Below are 11,974 nucleotides of genomic sequence, written 5' to 3' on the forward strand. Positions count from 1 at the left end.
CCTCCACCTAAGTCTGATCGTCCCGATCAGACAAATCTCTCGATCTAAACGCTGCCAGTCTTTCCAAATGAACCACTTTCAGTTTGGTTCACGGTTTACCAAGGGTTTGTATGCGGTACACTACATCGTTGATCCGTTTTATAACATTGTATGGGCCTTCCCAATTACATTGCAATTTCGCGGACAAACCTTTTTTTCATTGTGGGTTGTATAACAGCACCAAATCTCCTTCCTGAAAACCTTCCGAATTAATTGCCTTATCGTATCTGGCTTTCATTTTGTCACTCATAATCTTTGATCGTTGCTTTACAAGAATGTGTATCTCTCTCATCTCTTCTTCCAAGACACCAGTGGATTGCTCGACATTTCTTTCCGCATCGGCATCTATCCCAAGCTTCAAATCAGCTGGCAGTCGAAGGTCATTGCCAAGAATTACCTTTGCGGGAGTTTGGCCCGTTGTCTCATGCACTGCCGAGCGGTAAGCCATCAAAAATAATGATATGTGTGTATCCCACTCCTTATGGTACTTGTCTACTATTTTCCTTAAATGCTCCTCCAAGGTTCTATTGAAACGTTTCACCATACCATCGGTCTGAGGATGCAATGCAGTTGTCGGTGTTTTTCGAATACCCAACTTCCTACACATTTCTTGGAACACAGCTGATTCAAAACTCCTGCCTTGGTCAGAATGTAACTCAATTGGTACACCGTACCTTGCAACCCAATCGTTTGCAACCACTTCTGCTACTGTTTCCGCTTCTTGGTTTGGGATTGGGTATACCTCTGGCCAATTACTGAAATAATCCATAACCACCAGTACGTATTTCTTTCCGCGGTTGCTAATAGGAAATGAACCTGCGACATCCATGTCGATCCTTTCAAATGGTGGACCTGAGTTATATTGCTTCCTCTGGCCATGACCTTGGGTTTGGGCCCTTTCGCTCTGTTGCAAACCTCTCAGTTTGCAATCCACTCAGTGAACGACTGACGGCAACCAACCCAGTAGAATCTCTGCTTAATTTTCTCGAGCGTCTTCGTGATTCCAAGATGACCTCCACTTGGACCGTTATGTAGTTCACTGAGAACTTCGGGAATCATTTTCCTTGGAACAACTATCAGTTTCCTCTTACTTTGAACATCCTCACTCTCCCATACTAGATGCAAGCAACCGGATGTCAACTCTAAACTGTTCCATTGTGCCCAGTTTGACTTTGCAATGGGACTCTCTGCTGACATCTCCTCTCTATTTGGTCTTTCGTTTCGTTCGAGCCCTTGCATAACATGTGACAGATCTGTATCTTCGAGCTGACACTTCCTTAGCTGTTCCTTGTCCCATTCATCTGTACATGTTATAGTCATTAGCCGGATATCTATAATGTCTTCTTTAGCCTCGGCCTTTAAACAGTGCTTGTATCCCATACTACATGGTCTTCGTGACATTGCATCAGCATTTCATTGGGTAATACCTTTTCGATGCTCAACGGAAAAGTCATAGCTTTGTAGTCGCTCGATCCACCGTGCCAATTGTCTTCTGGATTACGGAACTGCAAGAGCCATTTCAACGCTGCGTGATCTATCCTGACGCGGAACCGCTGGCCGTAGAGGTATTTGTGAAAATGTTTAATGCACTCTACAAATGCTAATAGCCCTCTCCGTGTAACGCAATAGTTCCCTTCTGGTTTTCCAATTGAACGGCTGTAATATGCAACTACCTTCTCCTGTTCATCGACCAGTTGTAACAAAACGCCTCCCATAGCATATCCACTCGCATCTGTATCTAGAATAAGTGTTGCTCCTGGAATCGGATATGATAACAATGGGGCAGTGCACAAACGCTCCTTCAATGTTTGGAAAGCCCCTTCTTGCTCCTTCTTCCATTCAGAAGCTTTATTTTTTTCTTGTAAGCTCATGGAGGCTATGGGCTACGCTGGAAAAATTTGGTACGAATCGGCGGTAATATGTACACAGCCCAAAGAAACTTCTCAATTCATGTAGGCTCTGTGGTCTTGGCCAATCTTTTACAGTCTCTATCTTTTCGCTCGCAGTGCAGATGCCCTCTGTCATTACCTTGTGACCCAAATAATTTACTTCCTTTTTAAACAGCGCACACTTTTTGGGACTTAGTTTCAGACCAGCGCCAGCTATTCACTGGAAAACTTCCTCCAAGTTTTTAAGATGTTCATCAAAATTCTTGCCCAATACGATGATGTCGTCCAGGTACACCAAGCATGTTTTCCAATGTAGTCCTTTCAATACCTGAGCCATGAGTCTCTCGAAAATAGCTGGTGCATTACTTAATCCAAGGGGCATTACTGTAAATTGCCAAAGACCATCACCGACACTGAAGGCTGTTTTCTCTTTGTCTTCCTCCTTTACTTCCACTTGCCAGTAGCCGCTTTTTAAGTCCAGTGTGGAAAACCATTTCGTACCAGATAGCGAGTCCAGTGTGTCGTCAATTCTTGGCAATAGGTAGCTATTCTTCTTAGTAACGTCGTTCAACTTTCGATAGTCTACGCAGAACCTCATTTTTCCACCCTTCTTCTTCACAAGTACCACAGGTGAGCTCCATGGACTAGCTGATGGTTCGATGACCCCTCCGTCGCTCATTTCTTGTACGATTTGACCCACAACTTCCCGCTTCGCCAGCGGAACCCTACGAGGAGCTTGACGGATAGGCCTCGCATCTCCATTGTCAATTTGATGTTTCACAACGTTGGTGCGGCCTGGTTTGGAGCCATCCTGGTCAAATATGTTCGCGTACTTTAGGAGCAGGTGTTTTGCCTTACTCGCTTTAGTTTAACGATTGATTGATCTTGGAGATCTGCTCATCTCCTTCAGATCTGAGTTTACGACCACCCACATTGTTGGAACTGTTAGGGTTGGTGTTGCAATAACGCGCAATATGCCCTGGCTTTCTACACTTAAAGCATTTGACTGCATCATTATTCTTCTGCTGCTTACCCTTCAATGCTTTCAAAATTGTGTCTACCCACTCTGGTCTTTCCACTTCCACACGATGAGCCTTATATGCTGGTTTACTCAATAGGGAGGCAGTTTCCTGAGTCAATGCATGTGATACCGTTTCAGCAAATGTCATCTTTGGGTTTGCGTATTTAGATCGCTTCGTTTCCACGTCCCGTATGCCATTTATGAAACTCTGGAGTTTTACCCTCTAGGTGTATTCCACAGGTGCGTCCGCATTTGCGAGATGAGCCAATCTTTCAACATCCGAGGCAAACTCCTGCAAAGTCTCATTCGCTCTTTGGTTACGGTTTTGCAACTCAATTTGATATATTTGTTTTCTATGCCCGCTTCCATAACGTCTCTCGACAGCGGCCATCAATGATTCATAGTTGTTCCGCTCTCCTTGGGGAATCGTCTGTAGGATTTCGGCTGCTGGCCCCTTCAATGCTACGAATAGAGCTGCAACTTTATCTTCAGCATTCCAGTTTTTCATTGCTGCGGCCTTCTCAAACTGTAGCTTAAAGACCTGGAAAGGAACAGAACTGTCAAAGGGTGGTGTTTTTACCTTTGCATTGCTTGCTGAAACAGATGTGCGATTTAATTGCAACTCCTGTATACGACCTCTCAAAACATCCACCTCGGCTTCGATTTTTTCTTCAAACTGCGTTATTTTCTCTTATATTTAAGAATTCATGAGCTTAACACCGGCTTATAATAATTGAATTTCAATTATTATGTTTTTTCTAAGAGAAACTGAAAAGAAAGAAACATTTACTGGCATATTGCGATGGACCATTTCGAAAACCGCCACTGTAATCATCATCAGGCAATTTTGTAATGTTATTTTCTCGCCCACACGCGCTTCGAGTTTTGATGATATACGCGCCTCTTACGCTTCGAGCTGTACTGTTATGCGTGCCTCTTGCTCCTTCAGTTGTGTTTCCATCTTTGATGTAATCTGTGTCGACATTTCTGAAATACGCGTTTCTTGTACTTTAAACTTTGATGTTATGCTTGTGATTGGGATGACATTTGTCTTTCCTGGACTTCAATCTGGGATATACGGTTCTCCTGGGATTCTAGTTGCGTTTCCATCTTGGATGTTATACGTGTCTCCTGTGATTCTAGTTGAGTTGCCATACTTTCAGTTATTCGTGTTTCCTGGGTTTCCATCTTTGTCGATATCTGTGATAACAAAGCTAATATCGAATTATTCTCGCCGCTTGCAACTGGACCCGGACTTCCGTTCTTCTCTTCCATTTTGGTTGTTGATTTTTCCACATCACGATAAAAGACATACTCGTCCACATCAATTCCTTGCGACTCCGTTACCTCTCGTAGCCGTGCTTGAAGTTCGATCTTATTGCCGGTTGTATTCAATCCACGGTTCTCCAACTCCTTTTTCAGTTGTTGGATCTTTAATTCACTAACTTTGCCATGTCCAAGTTGTATTAAAAATCTTCGGAATTTATTCAACAATTCCCCTTCTGACACCAATTGTAACGAATTAAGTGCAATTCCGCTTCTTTGCAACCTTCTGCTAACGTTCGAATCACTAAACTGTTGAATAAATAACTCAATATTCGATAATGCAAAATGGTCTTTATTAGACTACTTTCAAAATAACACTTCTATTGCTCGACAGATAATGTGCTTAAAACAAACTGACTTTCTTACCTCAACTGTCGCTGCTTTTATAGTGTTTGGTTTCCTCGTTGACATATTTCTAGGCGGTTCTATTCTAGAATTTACTAGTTAGTTAGCAGCTATGAAATTACCAAGTATAACCACGTTTAAAGCTTCTCATATGCGCGTGCATATGTGAGTGTTACTTGCACAAATTATAGCCTACTTTTGAGCGCATCTCACATAAGATATATGCATGTGTTTGTGCGTTTGCTCTCCGCTGCGTGTACGTACATATGTGTAGACATAATGGCTGATTCGTTTATGTAGATACAAGTGACTGCCTGCTTTATTGTTGTTGTGGCTTCATTTGCTTAGCATCATACTAGTGATGTGAGTATTACTTAGTGTCACTAATATTCGTCACAATATTTTAGGCAACAGTAAACGATGCCAATATACTTTATCTATGGTTAAGTGAAAATATGTTAACGAATATGGCAAGTTTTCCCGGGCCTTTAAAGAGGCAAAAGTTTACCAAGATAGCATTTTACTTTAGCAAAAGGTGTCGCTGGATGTCGCACCATTATCGAGCTATTTGGAGAAAACTCTCGGATAGCGGTGCAGCTACTTGAAAAAAATACTTGGCGCGTTTTACCTCCACGGAAATTTAAGCCTAAACTTCGCTTCTAATTTGCGTTGTGTTTCTTTTTAGTTTCTCCTACATATTGAATGGACGGGACCTACATGTTTAATGCCGAAAGAGACATACTCGGGGTGTTTGCAAAACCACTGCTTGGGAGCGATAGTGCTAAGAAGAACTTGTTTTCCAATTACTTACTTACTTACTTAATTGGCGCTTAACCGTCTAAACGGTTATGGCCGTCCAACAAGGCGCGCCAGTCGCTCCTTCGCTCCGCCAACCGGCGCCAATTGGTCACACCAAGGGAGTTTAAATCGTTTTCCACCTGGTCCTTCCAACGGAGTGGGGGCCGCCCTCTACCTCTGCTTCCATAGGCGGGTTCCGATAGAAACACTTTCTTGGCCGGAGCATCATCTTTCATTCGCATAACATGGCCTAGCCAGCGCAGCCGCTGCGTTTTAATTCGCTGGACTATGTTGATGTCTGCGTATAGCTCGTACAGCTCATCATTAAATCTTCTTCGGTACTCGCCATCGCCAACGCGTAGAGGTCCATAAATCTTTCGAAGAACTTTTCTCTCGAACACTCCCAAAGCCGCTTCATCTGCTGTTGTCATGGTCCATGCTTCTGCCCCATATAGCAGGACGGGTACGATAAGTGACTTGTAGAGTATGATTTTCGTTCGCCGAGAGAGGACTTTACTTTTCAATTGCCTACCTAGTCCAAAGTAGCATTTATTGGCAAGATTGATTCTTCGCTGGATTTCAGTGCTGATGTTGTTGCTAATGTTGATGCTGGTTCTTTTACTATTTCGAAATTATGGCTGCCAACAGTAGCGTGGTTGCCAAGGCGCATATGCGCTGACTCTTTGCTCGATGACAGCAGGTACTTCGTTTTGTCCTCATTCACCATCAAACCCATCTTTACCGCTTCTTTTTCCAGCTTGGAGTAAGCAGAACTAACAGCGCGGGTGTTTAGGCCGACGATATCAATGTCATCAGCATATGCCAGTAATTGCACGCTTTTATAGTATATTGTTCCAGTGCGGTTAAGTTCTGCAGCTAGTATAATTTTCTCCAGCATCAAATTAAAGAAATCGCACGATAGGGGGTCACCCTGTCTGAAACCTCGTTTAGTTTCGAACGGCTCGGAGAGGTCCTTCCCAATTCTGACTGAGCTGATGGTGTTGCTCAACGTCATTTTGCACAGCCGTATAAGTTTTGCGGGGAAACCAAATTCAGACATAGCGGCATATAGGCAGCTCCTTTTCGTGCTGTCGAAGGCGGCTTTAAAGTCGACGAAGAGGTGATGTGTGTCGATTCTCTTTTCACGGGTTTTTTCCAAGATTTGGCGCATTGTGAAAATCTGGTCGATGGTAGATTTACCAGGTCTGAAGCCGCACTGATAAGGTCCAATCAGCCGGTTCACGGTGGGCTTCAATCTTTCGCACAATACACTTGAAAGGACCTTATATGCGATATTAAGAAGGCTGATTCCACGATAGTTGGTGCATTTTGCAGTATCCCCCTTCTTGTGGACTGGGCAAAGAACACTTAGATTCCAACCGTCGGGCATGCTTTCGTCCGCCCATATTTTGCTAAGAAGCTGCTGCATGCGCCTTACCAACTCCTCGCCGCCGAACTTGAATAGCTCCGCAGGCAATCCATCAGCGCCCACGGCCTTGTTGTTTTTCAATCTAGTTATTGCTATTCTAACTTCGTCATAATCGGGCGGGGGGACATATATTCCATCATCATCGATTGCGGGATCGGGTTCTTCATCTCTGCGCGGTGAACTGCTGCCTCCATTTAGGAGAGCAGAGAAGTGTTCCCTCCATAATCTAAGCACTCTCTGGACATCAGTTACAAGGTCGCCGTTTTCATTCCTACAGGAGTTTGCCCCGGTCTTAAAACCTTCCGTCTGTCGCCGTATTTTTTGGTAGAATTTTCGGGCGTTATTCCTGGTGGCTAGCAGCTCAAGCTCCTCGCACTCACGCCTTTCTGCTTCTGCTTTTTTCTTCCTGAAAAGGCGTCTCGCTTCCCTTTTCAACTCACGATAGCGTTCACACACTCCTCTTGTCGCGCTCGCTTTTAACGTAGCCCTGTAGGCAGCGTCTTTTCTTTCGGTTGCAACGCGGCATTCTTCATCATACCAGTTGTTTTTTCGTGGCCGCCGGTAACCAATTTTTTCCTCGGCGGCAGTATGAAGTGCTTTGGAGATATGCTCCCACTGCTCCTGTATTCCTTCAGGATGAGTTGTGTCCTCAGAGAGCAGGTGTGAGAGTCGAGTTGCGAAATCATTGGCAGTCTGTTGTGATTGAAGCTTTTCGACGTCTAGCTTTCCTTGTGTTTTTTGTTCCTTGTTTTTAGCCGCGTTGAGGCGGGTGCGTATTTTGGCTGCAACGAGATAATGGTCCGAATCGATGTTAGGTCCTCGGATCGTTCGCACATCTAAAACACTGGAGGCATGCCGTCCGTCTATCACAACGTGATCGATCTGATTGCGAGTATTTCGATTAGGAGACAGCCATGTAGCTTGATGTATCTTTTTATGCATGAACCTCGTGCTTGATATGACCATGTTTCGAGCACCGGCAAAGTCAATCAGCCTCAGTCCGTTAGGAGAAGTTTCATTGTGTAGGCTGAACTTTCCGACTGTAGGGCCAAAAACACCTTCTTTGCCCACCCTGGCGTTAAAGTCGCCAAGCACGACTTTTATATCATGACGGGGGCAGCGCTCGTATGTGCGTTCTAATTGTTCATAAAAAGTGTCTTTCACCTCATCGTCTTTCTCCTCTGTCGGCGCATGGGCGCAGATGAATGATATATTAAAAAATTTTGCTTTTATTCGAATAGCGGCGAGACGCTCGTCCACAGGCGTGAACGCCAGCACTTGGCGACAAAGTCTCTCTCCCACCACGAATCCGACGCCGAAACTGCGCTTATTCGCATGGCCACTCCAATATATGTCACAATTTTTGATCTTCTTTCTTCCTTGCTTCGTCCAACGCATTTCTTGGATGGCGGTGATGTCAGATTTTGCTTTGACGAGGACATCAACCAGCCGGGCATCTGCACCAATCCCATTCAGGGAGCGGACGTTCCAGGTGCATGCCCTCAATTCATTGTCCTTCAAACGTTTGCCATGGTCGTCATCAATAGAGAGTGTATTTATCCGAGGCTTGTTGTTATATTTCATTGGAGTATGGTTTTACGTGGCGGGTCCCAAGCCCAGCGCACAACCCGCTCAGCGGGGGTGAAAATATTACTTGGCACGTTTATATAGCGAGCCGCTTGCTCCAAGACAGACGCCCGCTTGCAGCCGCACCTAGAGGTGTACAGACGCTGCCGATGAAATCTCCCCCGGCTAGCCCTTAAACCGATTATGTCAGAGTGGCCTAGCCAGGTTGTCGCCTTCTCACATTAGCTCACCGCTAAACGGGTGTTTAGCGGCTATCCAGAGGATACTTGGCCGCAAGCGACCGGCAGTAGTGAGCTGCTTGAACCGCATGCAAAAGAATCGCTCTGGCCATTCCCAGGTGAATGGCGGTCAGAAGCTTTCCCCACTTTCGTGGACTTCTACACACGGCCCCACCCTGTTTTCCAATTAAAACAGCTTTTTTTCTTTGCGAGGGACTTTAACCCAAGACCTTCAATGTGTATTGCGGAGCACGCTACCACCATCCCAGCGAACACAGTACAATCAAAGAAAAATCTTTCTAAGACGAACGAAACAAGTTCGTTGACAAACTACTCTTTAGTACGGTTTTTCTTAACACGTGACCACGGTTTCCACTTTGGTCCATATGTTCCTTTCCAAAAATGGCTCTTTCCAACCCTGTTTGGTCCGCTGGGCCCTCTTTAGCAAAGGGCCACAATTTTGGTATTTTTTTTTCTTCTTCTTTGCGGAAAAGTGCAGAAGGCGACCCCAAATTTCCTTGGTTGGGCTTCCTGTTAATTGCAAGAGAAGCACGTTTCAATTTTCTACGTGAAAAACAGAAAAGTGTTAGTTTTGTATGGGACCGGCGATATAATCTTCCATTTACTTAAATGGATTTCTTCCCACGACTGCTAGCTATGTGTCACATAGATTCGTTTCAATCATTAAATTGTGGCAGAAAAAAGGCAATTCCGGTAGCAAATAATTTAATTTTAATTTTCGTTAATGGTTGATAAAAGAACGACTTTTCAGAATGTTAAATATTTCCATCGGTTATCAAACACTCTTTGTAATAGGCTTTTGTCACAAGTCGAGTCAAATAAATGATGCCGATCCTGTACATCAGTGAATAAAGAATGTTTGACTTTTGGAATTTTTACAAAGCTTGTCATTGATGGAGCCAATACGATGGCCAGCGAAAAAATTAATTAAAAATTAAATATATACATTTAGCACATGCAACTTACAGAATTGATTATGCGTGCAAGCATGCCGAAGGTATCGAGACTTTGCTTAGAAATATATCGACCTGCCATATAAAAAATAACACTTTCAAAATTGTTTTGCAGAGGTTCACTTTGTTCTTAAAATTGTTATGAAAGCCTTACATATCGTGTTATACGCTGATATATAAATTTTTCTCACATTATCCACAACAAATCAATGAATTCAAGGAATTTCAGGGAAAATGTGGATTTAGGCTAGGCATTTCTGTTTATTCGTTGGCTCACGTTCCGAGAACCGTTCGATTCGTCGATATTTTCTATCATCGTGCCTTTAAATTTGTGGCTTTATTCGTACCATAGATGAAGAGTTCCAATCAAAAAAGTTCGTCTGCCGTTTTAATAGCATCCAACTTAGGAACACTTTAAGCCAATTTTAGTAATATATCCGAAGGGATTTTAGGCCGAGCTTCTCTTCCAATTTGAGTTTTCGCTGAAAAGCTTTTCATGGCAGAAATACACTCGGAGTGTTTGCTATTAGCTATGTAAGTCCGCTCATAACAGTTCAGCGGCAGCATATATTGCGGTGTAATACATTGAACAATGTAAAATTGTTTTTTTTTTATTATTATTGTTTTCGATTATACTCATTCATGCAAGAAAAATGATTTGTTCATTTATTTGGAGATTCGGTTCCTTTTTTCAATGAATTTTGGTCCCAATGGAAAATATGGTGTGGCAACCGTGCTCATAGCAAACATTCAGCAGTAAATTTATCAAACCCTTTCACCATTGCTATCAGCCACTAGGTGTCGCGCTGCATTGCTAGTATTATAAAATTAAGCAGGATCTGCCAATACGAAACGTTTTAATTGGGGTTGAATGAATGAACTAGCACTCTCTTAAATCGAAAACATATATTGAAACCAGGGAACAGATTTACGTCTCTGTTGAAACCTTTATTTTTTTTAACGGTTTTATTTAACTTGACTTGACAGGGTGGACGACCGGCCGGCACGAATTTTGTAATTAAAATTTAGGTAACTTCCCGATAAGGTACAAGGTACAATCTTGAAACTTGGAATATAGTTCAGAACCCCATGACAATGCAATAATAAGAAAAAATCGCCGCTAGATGGCGCAAGGATCGAGATATTCATAAAAATCGCATTTGTGGTCCGATTTGGCTCATATTTGGAACACATAATACATACATGGCGGCCACCGTGGTGTGATGGGTAGCGTGCTCCGCCTATCACACCGTATGCCCTGGGTTCAACTCCCGGGAAAAGCAACATCAAAATTTTAGAAATAAGATTTTTCAATTAGAAGAAAATTTTTCTAAGCGGGGTCGCCCCTCGGCAGTGTTTGGCAAGCACTCCGGGTGTATTTCTGCCATGAAAAGCTCTCAGTGAAAACTCATCTGCTTTGCAGATGCCGTTCGGAGTCGGCATAAAACATGTAGGTCCCGTCCGGCCAATTTGTAGGGAAAATCAAGAGGAGCACGACGCAAATTGGAAGAGAAGCTCGGCCTTAGATCTCTTCGGAGGTTATCGCGCCTTACATTTATTTTTATTTATTTTAATACATACATGAATATGAAAGAGACCTGTGGAAAAAATCGTCGCCAGGTGGCGCAAGGACCGTGATATTCAAAAATCGTTTTTGCGCTCCGATTTGGCTCATGAATAGAAGACGATCTGTGAAAAAAATTGCCGCTAGGTGGCGCAAAGATCGATATATTCAAAATTTTCGTATTTGTGGTCCGATTTGATCCATATTTAGAACACATAATACATACATGAATAGAAAGCGACCTGTGATGTCCGATTTGGGTCATATTTGGAACAAATATTACATACAGTCCGGTAGAAGTGACATCAAAATATTTTGGAGTTCGAGGAGAGAAAAGCATACGTGGTGCAGAGTCTAGTAAAGTCTTTGGAAAGATTATGTATTGAGGACTTAGATTGTAGCAAATTGTCAGGAAAGAGTCCTTGTAATAATGAGTCACTAACTGAGCTAAATAGAATGAGAAATAATGGACAATTAAATAAAGACTAAAAACTTGAAAATAAAATAATTAAAAAAAAGTTTTAAGTCAAACGGTTTTATTGAAAACAATACTTACATGAAGTAATAGTAATACTAAAAGCTAGAAAATAATTAGGTACACTGAAAGAAAAACACGGGTAAAATCAACCGAAATACGGGTCAATTCAAAGAGAACTTGTAAGTTATAGAAAAGTAAAGAATCAAATCGCAGGAAGGTAATTCACCACTGGAGTAACTTTACATGTAATTCGGCAAGTTAAATTTTCGTAACACTTTAAGTTGAAACGATTCCAAAACAACTCAA

Source organism: Eurosta solidaginis, chromosome 1 (assembly GCF_040869045.1).
Source record: "Eurosta solidaginis isolate ZX-2024a chromosome 1, ASM4086904v1, whole genome shotgun sequence".
In the NCBI taxonomy this organism is placed as follows: domain Eukaryota; kingdom Metazoa; phylum Arthropoda; class Insecta; order Diptera; family Tephritidae; genus Eurosta; species Eurosta solidaginis.